The sequence below is a fragment of the Triturus cristatus genome, chromosome 8 (assembly GCF_964204655.1).
Source record: "Triturus cristatus chromosome 8, aTriCri1.1, whole genome shotgun sequence".
Taxonomy (NCBI): Eukaryota; Metazoa; Chordata; class Amphibia; order Caudata; family Salamandridae; genus Triturus; species Triturus cristatus.
The window spans coordinates 1,623,085,648-1,623,102,242 of NC_140591.1; positions in this window are offsets into that span (position 1 = coordinate 1,623,085,648).

The following is a 16,595-nucleotide window of genomic DNA, read 5'->3' on the forward strand; positions in this document are numbered from 1 at the left end:
GTTTTCAGAAATGCGTGGGTTTGGTAGGTTTCCCTAGATGGCCGCCGAGCACCGGGCCAAAAACCCAAGTGACCCCCCTTGCAAAACCAGGTGGTTTTGCGACAGGCCATTTTGATGTCGCCTCACTGCGTTTTGGGCCCTTGCCTGCCGCGGGTACTTGGGCCTCCCACACAAGTGAGGCACCATTTTTACCGGGAGACCTGGGGGAACGCTGGGTGGTGGTAAATTTGTGTGAGCCCGGTGATGCCACTACTTTCCCACCCCAAAATGTGTGAAAAAAGTGATTTTTTCAGCAAAAATTGAGGTTTGCAGGGGATTCTGGGTAAGGAAACGTTGGGGGATCCACGCAAGCCATACCTCCCTGGAAGCCGCTGGGTGTCTAGTTTTCAGAAATGCATGGGTTTGGTAGGTTTCCCTAGATGGCCGCCGAGCACCGGGCCAAAAACCCAAGTGACCCCCCTTGCAAAACCAGGTGGTTTTGCGACAGGCCATTTTGATGTCGCCTCACTGCATTTTGGGCCCTTGCCTGCGGCGGGTACTTGGGCCTCCCACACAAGTGAGGCACCATTTTTACCGGGAGACCTGGGGGAACGCTGGGTGGTGGTAAATTTGTGTGAGCCCGGTGATGCCCCTACTTTCCCACCCCAAAATGTGTGAAAAAAGTGATTTTTTCAGCAGAAATTGAGGTTTGCAGGGGATTCTGGGTAAGGAAAAGTTGGGGGATCCATGCAAGCCATATCTCCCTGGAAGCCGCCGGGTGTCTAGTTTTCAGATATGCGTGGGTTTGGTAGGTTTCCCTAGATGGCCGCCGAGCACCGGGCCAAAAACCCAAGTAACCCCCCTTGCAAAACCAGGTGGTTTTGCGACAGGCCATTTTGATGTCGCCTCACTGCGTTTTGGGCCCTTGCCTGCGGCGGGTACTTGGGCCTCCCACACAACTGAGGCACCATTTTTACCGGGAGACCTGGGGGAACGCTGGGTGGTGGTAAATTTGTGTGAGCCCGGTGATGCCACTACTTTCCCACCCCAAAATGTGTGAAAAAAGTGATTTTTTCAACAAAAATTAAGGTTTGCATGGGATTCTGGGTAAGGAAACGTTGGGGGATCCACGCAAGCCATACCTCCCTAGAAGCCGCCGGTTGTCTAGTTTTCAGAAATGGTGGGTTTGGTAGGTTTCCCTAGATGGCCGCCGAGCACGGGCCAAAAAGACAGTTGACCCCCTTGCAAAACCAGAACGTTTCGACATTGTTTCTACAACGTGAGAATTTTGGAACAATATTGCATGGACAATGTGATCGATATTTTGAGGTTTGCAGGACATTGAGGATAAAAAACCTTTTTGAAATTCACAAGAGAGACATCACCATGAACTCCCATGGGTTTACGACAATATCTACAGTCGGTGGGTTATTTTTACATGGAACATACACTTTGGCAAAGAAACTAAAAAGACAAAGAATCCTGCACAACCACCTATTCCTCAAACACACACACATACTGGTTGGATTTGGCACGAGGGCGAGTGATGGTTCAGTATATTAAATTTTATTAACAAGAGATTTCACAAAAATGAAATGCACTGTCAATAATTCAATGGAGAAAAAACTGAACCAATGACTCGCAGCTCGTGAGCTGTAAAGCCACGGCAAGGCACCAACCGCTTTACAGGCCATTCACACATCTTTCATACGTGATACACACAAGACCATTCACACCACCAGGCACAAAAACAACACATTACAAAATTCACAAAAGGGACAAGGTACACCCTGCTTCAGAAAGGCAAATATTACTGCACAGCCATCTAATCCTCAAGCACACACACATACTGGTTGGATTTGGCACGAGAGTGAGTGATGGTTCAGAATATACAATTGTATTAGCAAGTGATTTCACAAAAATGAAATGCACTGTTAATAATTGAAAGGGCGAGAAACTGAACCATTGACTCACAGCTCGTGAGCTGTAAAGCCACGACAAGGCACCAACCTCTTTACAGGCCATTCATACACCTTTCATACGCGTGAGACATACAAAACCATTCATACCGCCAGCCGCGGGCCCATCACATAACAAAACTCCCACCAGCACACAGCGCCATTCAAGGGCCCATCACTTTCACACGCCCACATTCCTGACACAGCAACTACACAAGCAGATGGATTGCGTGGAGTGGCACTCAGCTAGCAGTGTGTGTAGTGACCAGCAGCAAGTCACTACTCACACAGCCAGCCGAGCGCCAGTCCACGCACACCGCTAGCCAAGCACCAGTCCACACACACCGCCAGCCAAGCACCAGTCCACGCACACCGCCAGCCAAGCACCAGTCCACGCACACCGCCAGCCAAGCACCAGTCCACGCACACCGCCAGCCAAGCACCAGTCCACGCACACCGCCAGCCAAGCACCAGTCCACGCACACCGCCAGCCAAGCACCAGTCCACGCACACCGCCAGCCAAGCACCAGTCCACGCACACCGCCAGCCAAGCACCAGTCCACACACACCGCCAGCCAAGCACCAGGCCACGCACGCCAACAGCCAAGCACCAGTCCACGCACACCGCCAGCCAAGCACCATTCCACGTACACCGCCAAAGAAGTGCCAGTCCACACACACTGCCAACACATTTAGGATTTTTTTAGACAAAAATAAAAACACAAACAAATCACAAATAGATAAAAATCTACAAACACAAAATCAGAAACTAAACACATTGCACTAAAGCCAACCTTGAAACAGAATCACATTTTCCAAAGAAAACAAACCAATCAGTTAACTTTACCACTCATGATTGCTCCCAAAACTTCTTTTGGGTATGGTACGCTCTAAAACAAGCAGGGACACACAGCCCAGGTTTAGATGGACAGTCGGAGCAGTACATACGAGTCTCCTTCCGCTTATCTCTTCGCCAACAGACTCTACATCTCCTAGTGGGAAAATCTTTTGCCGGTGTAGGAGGGATGAAATCAGGAAAGTGGCGATCTTTCAATCGAACCACATCCTCCACCACTCCAAATCTAGGAACACTTGCCTGTTCCACAGCAACAAGGCTAGCTATCACAGAGTGCTGAAACTGAATAAATGTCAACTTTGACGCAGGAGAACACTCCTTGAACACAATAAAAGCATTGAACATTGCTAATTCGAAGAAATGGATGGCCAACTTCTTATACCAAACATAAGCCTTCCGAATAGCAGAGTAAGGTTCCAACCTCTGATCTACTCTGTCAACACCACCCATGTGCTTATTGTAGTCTAGAATGCACACAGGTTTGCGCACTTCAGCAACCTGACCCCAAACAGCCACAGGTGAAGTACTCTCATCATGGATGGTAGTCAGCATGTACACATCCCTCCTGTCCACAAATTTCACAGCTAGTAGTTCATCACTACGCAAGGAACTGCACTGCCCCCTCTGAAGTTTTTTGCAAACAAGCTCTTTCGGATAAGCTTTACGGTTAGAGCGGATTGTGCCACATGCAAAAGTGTCCACTTTATACAATTCCTTAAATAATTGCACAGCAGTATAGAAGTTATCAAGGTACAAATGGTGGCCTCTGTTAAACAGTCTCCTAGCAAGATCCCACACAATTTTCTCTGCAACTCCAAAAGTGGACGGACATCCTGGGGGGTCAATGGCAGAATCTCTACCAGTGTACACACGAAAATTAAATACATATCCTGTCCTACTCTCAGACAACATATACAGCTTAATTCCATAGCGTGCCCTCTTGCTAGGGATGTACTGCCTAAAAACCAAACGGCCCTTGAACAAGACCAAAGACTCATCAATAGATATTTCTTTCCCTGGAGTATAGATCTCAGAAAATCGATCCACAAAGTGATCAAGAACGGGCCGAATCTTAAAAAGACGGTCACAGTCAGGGTGATCTCGTGGCAACGCCATTGAATTATCAACAAAATGCAGCATACGTAGCAAAAGTAAATACCGATTACGAGTCATAACTGCAGGAAATATGGCAGTTGCCAACAAGGGGCTAGTAGACCAATATGAAGCCAAGGTTGGCTTCCTTACCACACCCATCAATAAAGTCAAACCCAAAAACTTCTTAATCTCTTCCAGATATGTGGGAGTCCACCGGGTAGCTCTAGACTGGGGCCTAAGTTTGTCGCTGTTGATCCTCAAAAACTGTTCAGCATACAAATTCGTCTGCTCAACAATCTCACCCAAAAATACATCATCCATAAACAACTGAAAAAACTGTATAGGCAAAAAGTTTTCACAATTCACTGTACACCCTGCAACACCGCTAAAGGCAGGCAACACCGGCTGCACCATGTTTGGATCAACCCAAAGTCCAGCACTTCCAGTAGGAAGCCTAGCAGCCTCAGACTGCAATCCAGATGCCTCTTGCACCATCGGCACAGCAGTTTCCTCCTCTAAGACAGGCACTTCATCCGCACTGAGAGTTGCTTCATCCACACCAAGAGAACCTTCATCTGCACTGAGGGTACCTTCATCATCCGATGATTCCATGTTGAGTGAAAACTCACTGCCAGAATCTTCCCCTCCCTCCTCTCCCTCAGACGCACTGTCTGTCTCATAATCATGATCAGAGGAAGATTCAAGAAGCATACCGACCACCTGTTGAGCAGTCATTCTACGGCTAGCCATATTGCTTACTAATAAATGTAACTTGTCAACAACAAACTCTTTGTAAAATAAGTAATAAGCAAAAAGCACCTTTATCAAAAACTCAAATATACTCCAAAACAATACCACTCACTTGCCAGAGGCAGCAAAACTACTCACCACCACCAACTCTGTACAGACACAGTATGGATCAACAATATCCCACTAAAAAAGAAAGAGAAAAACAATTACACATAAGACTATGCAAAACACATCGCAAAGAATTTCATGCTCAAACCACTAACTAAATATGCCGCCATTATGACATCACTTACAAAAAAATTCATTCGGACATTATATTATTACTCATTTGGTGTAAATACAACAACAAAAAATTTCTTACCAACACAATGCAACTACACAAAACTGCAGAACAGCCACCGTTGAAAAGCTTTAGTCTAGAAAAAAAAGAGGAAAAAAAACTTTATTGTAACATATGCATATAATGCTCTAGACCATCACGTACTGCGCAAAATGTATTGCTTGACCCTCCCACTTTCAAAAAGGAAAGATTGATGGCCCAATCCTTTACAAGCAACGCGGCGAGAATCTGGAACTGAGCCACAGCTCCGGACCACCCCCTCCCTCTTCCCAGTCCTTCAAAACTAACCTCAAATTTCTCCTCCTGCAAAGACACTTCCAAACTTAATTCACACCCTCTCTATTGTGTGAAGGAAGTCTTTACATTTTAGGAAATTCTGTTCTCCATGCCCCTAGAAGTGCCTACCCAGTGTGTTCCTGTGTTTTGCGTGTCTGCCATTTATTGCACTTTTATACCTCTACTTGTACTTTGTACTCTTTTGTAAGTTGACACCACTACAGTACACCTGCTTGTGCTAAGACATCAAGCCTTCTAAGGTCCAGTGGGGCCTTCTACGATGTAGCATGGGAATGCGCTCCCTCAGTACAGTGGTGTGGTGGACTGGTCATGAATGCTGAACCCGGTTCCCCATTTCCAAATTCAACAGCTCCGGCCATAGTGCCACATCCCCACTGAACGCCATACTTGCCCACTGAGAGAAACTCGCACTGCCTTCAGCTATAACCTAATTGTGCCCGCTATAAACACTTGGATGTGGCTCAATTCAAATTATGCACTTGATAAGAGTAATACGGAGACAAAAAAAAAAAACTCCAATGGAATGCCAAGCATGTGAAACGTAAGCAGAAACAACATGGTTACCTAAACGATCTCTCACTACCTATTCAGAAATCAGCGAGTGGTTTCACCGGAAAAGTTATGGACATGACTAGAGGGCCCTGAAGGGAAACGTTTCACTGTCCATTGCTTACATCCTTACAAAACATAAGCAGTATGGTAGACCACATCCATAAACACAGAACCATGGTGCACATTGTGTTTTCCAATTCACCCATCAACCAGGTATTGCAGTACCTACAGAAATGGTAACCTCTCCCACCCTAGAAACAACAATGCTGTTCAAAGGAAGACGAGAAAACGAAAGTAGCAATACACTGGCAAACTCTGACGCTGGTGTACTTGGATGCAAATGAAATCAATCTGGCCACTTTGCAATCCCTCTGTCTAACTTTATTGCGCCCCCCCTGGGAACAACAATACTGTTCAAAGTTAGGCGAGAAAACTAAAGACGCACTGCACTGGCAAACTCTGATGCTGGTGTGCTTGGATGCAAATAAAATCAATCTGGCCACTTTGCAATCCCTCTGTCTAACTTTATTTCGCCCCCCCTGGGAACAACAATACTGTTCAAAGTTAGGCGAGAAAACTAAAGACGCACTGCACTGGCAAACTCTGATGCTGGTGTGCTTGGATGTAAATAAAATCAATCTGGCCACTTTGCAATCCCTCTGTCTAACTTTATTTCGCCCCCCCTGGGAACAACAATACTGTTCAAAGTTTGGCGAGAAAACTAAAGACGCACTGCACTGGCAAACTCTGATGCTGGTGTGCTTGGATGCAAATAAAATCAATCTGGCCACTTTGCAATCCCTCTGTCTAACTTTATTTCGCCCCCCCTGGGAACAACAATACTGTTCAAAGTTAGGCGAGAAAACTAAAGACGCACTGCACTGGCAAACTCTGATGCTGGTGTGCTTGGATGCAAATAAAATCAATCTGGCCACTTTGCAATCCCTCTGTCTAACTTTATTTCGCCCCCCCTGGGAACAACAATACTGTTCAAAGTTAGGCGAGAAAACTAAAGACGCACTGCACTGGCAAACTCTGATGCTGGTGTGCTTGGATGCAAATAAAATCAATCTGGCCACTTTGCAATCCCTCTGTCTAACTTTATTTCGCCCCCCCCTGGGAACAACAATACTGTTCAAAGTTAGGCGAGAAAACTAAAGACGCACTGCACTGGCAAACTCTGATGCTGGTGTGCTTGGATGCAAATAAAATCAATCTGGCCACTTTGCAATCCCTCTGTCTAACTTTATTTCGCCCCCCCTGGGAACAACAATACTGTTCAAAGTTAGGCGAGAAAACTAAAGACGCACTGCACTGGCAAACTCTGATGCTGGTGTGCTTGGATGCAAATAAAATCAATCTGGCCACTTTGCAATCCCTCTGTCTAACTTTATTTCGCCCCCCCCTGGGAACAACAATACTGTTCAAAGTTAGGCGAGAAAACGAAAGACGCACTGCACTGGCAAACTCTGATGCTGGTGTGCTTGGATGCAAATAAAATCAATCTGGCCACTTTGCAATCCCTCTGTCTAACTTTATTTCGCCCCCCCCTGGGAACAACAATACTGTTCAAAGTTAGGCGAGAAAACCAAAGACGCACTGCACTGGCAAACTCTGATGCTGGTGTGCTTGGATGCAAATAAAATCAATCTGGCCACTTTGCAATCCCTCTGTCTAACTTTATTTCGCCCCCCCTGGGAACAACAATACTGTTCAAAGTTAGGCGAGAAAACTAAAGACGCACTGCACTGGCAAACTCTGATGCTGGTGTGCTTGGATGCAAATAAAATCAATCTGGCCACTTTGCAATCCCTCTGTCTAACTTTATTTCGCCCCCCCTGGGAACAACAATACTGTTCAAAGTTAGGCGAGAAAACTAAAGACGCACTGCACTGGCAAACTCTGATGCTGGTGTGCTTGGATGCAAATAAAATCAATCTGGCCACTTTGCAATCCCTCTGTCTAACTTTATTTCGCCCCCCCTGGGAACAACAATACTGTTCAAAGTTAGGCGAGAAAACTAAAGACGCACTGCACTGGCAAACTCTGATGCTGGTGTGCTTGGATGCAAATAAAATCAATCTGGCCACTTTGCAATCCCTCTGTCTAACTTTATTTCGCCCCCCCTGGGAACAACAATACTGTTCAAAGTTAGGCGAGAAAACTAAAGACGCACTGCACTGGCAAACTCTGATGCTGGTGTGCTTGGATGCAAATAAAATCAATCTGGCCACTTTGCAATCCCTCTGTCTAACTTTATTTCGCCCCCCCTGGGAACAACAATACTGTTCAAAGTTAGGCGAGAAAACTAAAGACGCACTGCACTGGCAAACTCTGATGCTGGTGTGCTTGGATGCAAATAAAATCAATCTGGCCACTTTGCAATCCCTCTGTCTAACTTTATTTCGCCCCCCCTGGGAACAACAATACTGTTCAAAGTTAGGCGAGAAAACTAAAGACGCACTGCACTGGCAAACTCTGATGCTGGTGTGCTTGGATGCAAATAAAATCAATCTGGCCACTTTACAATCCCTCTGTCTAACTTTATTTCGCCCCCCCTGGGAACAACAATACTGTTCAAAGTTAGGCGAGAAAACTAAAGACGCACTGCACTGGCAAACTCTGATGCTGGTGTGCTTGGATGCAAATAAAATCAATCTGGCCACTTTGCAATCCCTCTGTCTAACTTTATTTCGCCCCCCCTGGGAACAACAATACTGTTCAAAGTTAGGCGAGAAAACTAAAGACGCACTGCACTGGCAAACTCTGATGCTGGTGTGCTTGGATGCAAATAAAATCAATCTGGCCACTTTGCAATCCCTCTGTCTAACTTTATTTCGCCCCCCTGGGAACAACAATACTGTTCAAAGTTAGGCGAGAAAACTAAAGACGCACTGCACTGGCAAACTCTGATGCTGGTGTGCTTGGATGCAAATAAAATCAATCTGGCCACTTTGCAATCCCTCTGTCTAACTTTATTTCAACCCCCCTGGGAACAACAATACTGTTCAAAGTTAGGCGAGAAAACTAAAGACGCACTGCACTGGCAAACTCTGATGCTGGTGTGCTTGGATGCAAATAAAATCAATCTGGCCACTTTGCAATCCCTCTGTCTAACTTTATTTCGCCCCCCCTGGGAACAACAATACTGTTCAAAGTTAGGCGAGAAAACTAAAGACGCACTGCACTGGCAAACTCTGATGCTGGTGTGCTTGGATGCAAATAAAATAAATCTGGCCACTTTGCAATCCCTCTGTCTAACTTTATTTCGCCCCCCCTGGGAACAACAATACTGTTCAAAGTTAGGCGAGAAAACTAAAGACGCACTGCACTGGCAAACTCTGATGCTGGTGTGCTTGGATGCAAATAAAATCAATCTGGCCACTTTGCAATCCCTCTGTCTAACTTTATTGCGCCCCCCCCTGGGAACAACAATACTGTTCAAAGTTAGGCGAGAAAACTAAAGACGCACTGCACTGGCAAACTCTGATGCTGGTGTGCTTGGATGCAAATAAAATCAATCTGGCCACTTTGCAATCCCTCTGTCTAACTTTATTTCGCCCCCCCTGGGAACAACAATACTGTTCAAAGTTAGGCGAGAAAACTAAAGACGCACTGCACTGGCAAACTCTGATGCTGGTGTGCTTGGATGCAAATAAAATCAATCTGGCCACTTTGAAATCCCTCTGTCTAACTTTATTTCGCCCCCCCTGGGAACAACAATACTGTTCAAAGTTAGGCGAGAAAACTAAAGACGCACTGCACTGGCAAACTCAGATGCTGGTGTGCTTGGATGCAAATAAAATCAATCTGGCCACTTTGCAATCCCTCTGTCTAACTTTATTGCGCCCCCCCTGGGAACAACAATACTGTTCAAAGTTAGGCGAGAAAACTAAAGACGCACTGCACTGGCAAACTCTGATGCTGGTGTGCTTGGATGCAAATAAAATCAATCTGGCCACTTTGCAATCCCTCTGTCTAACTTTATTTCGCCCCCCCTGGGAACAACAATACTGTTCAAAGTTAGGCGAGAAAACTAAAGACGCACTGCACTGGCAAACTCTGATGCTGGTGTGCTTGGATGCAAATAAAATCAATCTGGCCACTTTGCAATCCCTCTGTCTAACTTTATTTCGCCCCCCCTGGGAACAACAATACTGTTCAAAGTTAGGCGAGAAAACTAAAGACGCACTGCACTGGCAAACTCTGATGCTGGTGTGCTTGGATGCAAATAAAATCAATCTGGCCACTTTGCAATCCCTCTGTCTAACTTTATTTCGCCCCCCCTGGGAACAACAATACTGTTCAAAGTTAGGCGAGAAAACTAAAGACCCACTACACTGGCAAACTCTGATGCTGGTGTGCTTGGATGCAAATAAAATCAATCTGGCCACTTTGCAATCCCTCTGTCTAACTTTATTTCGCCCCCCCTGGGAACAACAATACTGTTCAAAGTTAGGCGAGAAAACTAAAGACCCACTGCACTGGCAAACTCTGATGCTGGTGTGCTTGGATGCAAATAAAATCAATCTGGCCACTTTGCAATCCCTCTGTCTAACTTTATTTCGCCCCCCCTGGGAACAACAATACTGTTCAAAGTTAGGCGAGAAAACTAAAGACGCACTGCACTGGCAAACTCTGATGCTGGTGTGCTTGGATGCAAATAAAATCAATCTGGCCACTTTGCAATCCCTCTGTCTAACTTTATTTTGCCCCCGGGGAACAACAATACTGTTCAAAGTTAGATGAGAAAACGAAAGTAGCAATACACTGACAAACTCTGATGCTGGTGTACTTGGATCCAAATAAAAACAATCTGGCCACTTGGCAATCCCTCTGTCTAACTTTATTTCGCCCCCCCTGGGAACAACAATACTGTTCAAAGTTAGGCTGAGAAAACGAAAGTCGCACTGCACTGGCAAACTCTGATGCTAGTGTGCTTGGATGCAAATTAAATCAATCTGGCCACTTTGCAATCCCTCTGTCTAACTTTACTTTGCCCCCTGGGAACAACAATACAGTTCAAAGGAAGACAAAAAAACGAAAAAAGCACATCACTGGCAAACTCTGATGCTGGTGTACTTGGAAGCAAATAAAATCAATCTGGCCACTTTGCAACCCCTCTGTCGTACTTTCTTTCGCCCCCCCTTGGTACAACAATGCAGTTCAAAGTTACATGAGAAAACGAAAGTCACACTGCACTGGCAAACTCTGATGCTGGTGTTTTTGTAAGCAAATAAAATCAATCTGGCCACTTTGGAACCCCTAGGACTGACTTTATTTCGCCCCCCACCCCCATCCCACGCTAGCAGCACCCCCCAGGTGAAAAACGACAAAGAAACGAAAACGAGCGTTTTTTTTTTTTTTACAATTCACATAAAATCGCCTGCGCTTGGACGATCCAAGCGCAGGAACAAAGCAGAGTGCTCAAAAACACATTTCCACACCCCCCAACATTGTGCCCCCACCCTACCTACCGCACAGATGCACTAATACCCCCTCCCCAGCCCCAAAACTGACCTTTACTCTCCGACGCGCAGGAAGCAAATGGCTTCCAGCGCCTCGGAGAGCAAAGGGGAAGCCTCCGGTGACGTCAGCGCGGCTCCCGCGCTGACGTCATTGATGACGCGGGCGGGGGGGGCGGGGGGGAGGCAGGGGAAGGTCTTCCCCTGCCTCCCCAGCAAAAAAAAAAAAGATCGCGGAATCACGGGGGGAGCGCCAGCGCTTCCCCCAAGGGTGGGTCCCACGACGAGCTGGACTCGTCATGGGCACAGCGCGACTGTGCTCCATGACGAGTCCAGCTCGTCATGGGCACTGAAGGGGTTAATAAAAAAAAATTATATATACCGGCTGTATAAGCAATAAATATCCTTTTGAACCTGGACACGGCGTCGTCATCCTTTGCCTTGTACGAAGGACTTGGTTATATATATATATATATATATATATATATATTACCTACTGGCGGTCGCCAGTAGGTAGTTATAGTTAGGACCACGTTTCCATAGGAAAACCTCAACATTCTATTTTGAATAACTTTGGCGCCGGTCGACGAATCCTCGCGAATTTCTCAAAATAGGTGGGGCGCTACGCTCCGCTCCTACCCTGAAAGTCTCGGGGGGATCCGTCAAGCGGGGGCTGAGATAAAAGGGGGGTCCCAAAACGCGTTTTTCCCATGCATTTTTCCATAGGACCTTTAGAACGAGCTACAGCCCGAACGGCTGAACAGAATTACTCAAAATTTGGCACAGAGGTAGTCCCTAGGTCAAGGAAGTGCCTTTTGTAGGTTTGGTGTAAATCTGTTCAGTAGATTCTGAGAAAATAGCCTTTAAATCAATATATATATCTGAGCCCGCTTACGGAACGCTTACCGTACGCTTACGGTAAGCGTACGGTGGCGTGCGCGAGCGCGATTCTGATTGGCTCTTAGATCTTAGTAAACATTCGAATCGGCCGAAACCAGGAAGCGGCGGCCGCCATTTTGTGTATTTCACTCTGAAAAAAAAGAGTGAAAACAAGGAAAGGGGGCAATGAGGAGAGTTACAGACCCCCTAACATTTGTAAGGGGGTCAAAGAAGGACAGAAAAGTACAAAAAAAACATTTATTGATTTTAAAAAAAATCACGGGGTACGCGTACGGTAAGCTTACGGTAAGCGTACGGTAGAAAAAAAAAAAAAAAAAAATGAAAATCAGATTTAAGTGTTTAGATATTAGGGGGCTCTAAAAAGAGCCGTTGTGTTTATGAAATGATTTTTTAGTGGTACCTACAAGTAAGTACCGATGCAGAGTCTAAGGTTCAAGAGGAAGACTCTGTTCCCTTCATCATTGAAGTGCACACCATCTCCTCTATAAATGTCTTGCATGTCATAACGCAAGTTGTTGTGGTAAATGGCACCCATACCATAGTCACGGAGGAAAGCAGAAACAGATTTGTTGACGTGCTTTCTTGCTTTGTCATCGCACCGCGTGCCCACCGTGCGTGCACGGCACTAACTGCGTAAAGTGGGCGCGCGGTGCGCGAAGCGCACCGCGTGCTCACTGTGCGCGCACGGTGCGCGAAGCGCACCGTGCGCGCACGGAACGAACTGCGTTAAGTGGGCGCGCACGCCACGAATGGCGTAAAGTAACTTAGCATTTAAAAAACCGTACAAATTCACTGAAAAAACCATAGGTTTCACACACGTTATAGTTAGGAATTAGCATTTAAAAAACCTTGCAAATTCACTGAAAAAACCATAGGTTTCACACATGTTATAGTTAGTGGAAATTTTACTGATAAAAAACCAATGAAATTCCCCCGTTATAGTTAGTGCAGGCAACTATAACTCACGCGACCGCAATCTTCTGCTGATGACATATGTGTCTTTATGAAAAAAAAATATTTGTAATATATGTATAGCTAAAAATGTATGGAAGAAGACATGGGCAAATAAGTGTCTAAATACAGTATTAGCATCAGCAGAGGATTGCGGTCGCGTGAGTTATAGTTGCCTGCACTAACTATAACGGGGGAATTTCATTGGTTTTTTATCAGTAAAATTTCCACTAACTATAACATGTGTGAAACCTATGGTTTTTTCAGTGAATATATATATATATATATATATCTAATTCACAGAAAAAACCATAGGTTTCAGGCACGTTATAGTTAGGAATTAGCATTTAAAAAACCTCAGAAATTCATTGAAAAAAACCATAGGTTTCAGGGGTGTTATAGTTAGCTGGACTTTTCACTTGTACAAAACCATTGAAATTCCCCCGTTATAGTTAGTTCAGCTAACTATAACTCGCGCGCCCGCAATGCACTGCTGATGACGTCACATATTACATCACTCATGACATGGTCAGTGACATCACTCATGACATCACTGATGACATCTCAAATGACATCACTGATGACATCATCCGGTGAATGTGTGTTTTTCTGAAAATTAAATATGTTTTATATATGTATATCTCAAGGTCGATGGAAGAATAAATGGGTATATAAGTGTCTAAATGGATGATTTGTTTTTGAAAAATTGATTGTGTAACTGACTGATTAAGTGTATCATAGTGAATACATGGCTTAGTGAGTAATGTTTAAATATGTAAATATCTGTATCAGTCTCTCACTTTGTGTATAAGTGGCTGCATGGGTTGGTGAGTAGCTACATGGGTGTCTATATAGGTTATTAGTTGGTTTTTTGAGTATCAGTCTGAGTGTCTGCATGGTTCAGTGGGGGGTATTATGTAGTGCATAGGTGCATGAATGAGTGACTAACTGTGTGTATGTGTTGAAGACAGCATGTGTGCAGGACTGTATGGGTGGATGAGTGTGTGTATGGGTGTGTTAGTGAGTGAATGACTGTCTCAATAGTGTCTTTATTAGTAACTACATATGTTTTAAACTAGTATATGTGACTATTGGTGTATATAAGTGAGTATATGTGAGAGTGAGAGATTGAAAGAGTTCCTCTATGAATAAGTATGTGTTTCTATAAGTGATTGTTTAAAAGACTAAGTATGTGTAAGTTTCCGTAGAAGTAAGTGTGGTGGTGTGTGTATAACTGTATATGCAAGTAAATGTATGTTTGATTCTTTATTAGCATGAGTGATGTGGAAATATGGATTTTTCTGATCAGTTATGTCCCCTATCTTGGACCCCAACGGTTTCATGTATGAATCACAAGTACATGTATGTTCCCTCCAGTTCCAGTTATGAAGACGCAAACACATGTGCGTCCACCGTCAACATGTCCTCTTTCAGATCCGCCATGAATAGGCCGGATATTCCATTCCTAAGTATAAAAGGCCACCGGCTTTATATGGTTCACTTATGCCATTTTACAGTCCAGGCAAGTAGGCCCTGATTCTGTCATCAAGCTTTTCTTGCTTTCTGCCTCTGAAGCTCCAGTTTGAGCCTGCATCTGTGACCATGAACTTTGTCTCATTCCCTGCGCGGCTCACGAAGCCTGACATCAGCCTGTTGCCTGCCAAGAAACTGTATTTCACCTTCGAAATTATCTGCTCCGCTCCCTGCCCAATGCATTCCTGTCTAGTAGTTTAAGTAAACATTCTTCCAGCTACCGAGCAAAGGCCCGGTTTCTCTGTCTTTATGCAAGTAATTCATAGCCCTGTTACTATGGAAGATTCCTGCCCTCGCATCTAGTGTAGACACTTAGACGCTTGTACACGCACTAACAGTCAGTATAGTCAGTATAGAATAAGATTCTACTCTAAGAGACCTCTCTTTTGGATAACATAGTTCTTTAAACAAAGGATGTTAGATATGATTTGGGATTAGGTTGACTTGACCCTCCAGACTTCTGTCGCCACATGTAGAGTTAAATGTCAAGTCCCCTTCACCCCCTAGTTGCACGTCAATCATACGTCATGCTGCTGCGCGCGCATCTCTGCCAAGTATTTCTGCTGACATTGCGAAATTATTTCATAGGTCCACCCATATGTGACATCACAACCAATGACGTTTCCTTGTTACTCCCACTTACGCCTCCTTCAGCTACGCATGTGAAATGTTATCTTTGCTATCAATTGTTACGCCTCTTGCCTTTGCCTCACTGTAATGCCTATTGTATAAAAGTGATTAATTATCAATAATGTATGTACTTCACTTCCTGAACCTTCGTGGTGATGGAACTTGGAGCAACCGATTCGAATCGTCCATTGGAATAAAGCCCATTCTGAACCTCTAATACCACGGATTCTGCCTCTTATTTATTGAGCTATCTTTATTATGTTCTGTATCAAATTAAGTCCCGGTAATTAAATTATTTACCACATGAATGGCGCCCGAACAGGGACACTTTCTCATCTCACGCGCCGGCGGTGCGTTGCAGGCCCGGTCTCCTGCCACAGCTGGACGGACAACAACGCGTACCAGCAGGATTTCCTGTATCTCCCTCCGGTCAAGCGGGGGCGACTGAGGCTGCGATCAACACCCAGACGAGGCGGTGAGAAGTGCGAAGTATCCCGACCAGAGCCTAGCTGAGAGAGCCAGATCCGAGGTATACAGAGGCCCACCAGGTTTCCGAAGCTCAGAAGTGTCCGAAGTTGTCGAGTCGAGTCCAGTCCGGTCCAGTTCAGTTTAGTTCCGTTCCGAGGCCTTCCGTTCCGAGCTACCCGGTGAGTACCATTACTGGGGAGGCGTTCTGGCGTGCACATAAGTTGTGCCGGTCCAGACGGGTTTGGGTACACAAATCCGGTCTGCACTGTTTTAGCAGTGTATCTGTACTGTTTAGCAGTATATCTAGTATATCAAGTATATAAATTCAGAATAATTCAGTTAATGCCGAGTATTATGTTTAGTGATTAAGTTTCCTTAGATCGTTATCATCATTGTTTGCTCATTTAAATGTTAAATGTTAAATGTGTTAATACGTTCTGCATATTGTGGTATGAATGACTGTTCATTATCGTGTTTATTGTATTAAGTTTGTTCAAGATCAAGTATCAGATCAGTTCTCAAAATGCCGCTCTTTTCGAAATTAAGACAGATCACAACTAGAAAAGGGGTACTCGAAGAAGCTGTTCCTATTCCTCCTAGGGACACTCCAGGGTACTTCATGTATCATAAACACGGCTTAGACGCTATATTATTTCTTGATCTATGGGTAGACTACACTAAGGAATTACCAGAAAGTCAGAGGTGGCCCGCAGCTGGGACCTGGGATGCAGAGTGCATCGTGAAAGTAGAGGAAGAATTATGGAAAAAGAAAGCTAGACAATCACAGAAAGACGCCATTGAATTATGGCGTAAAGAATCAT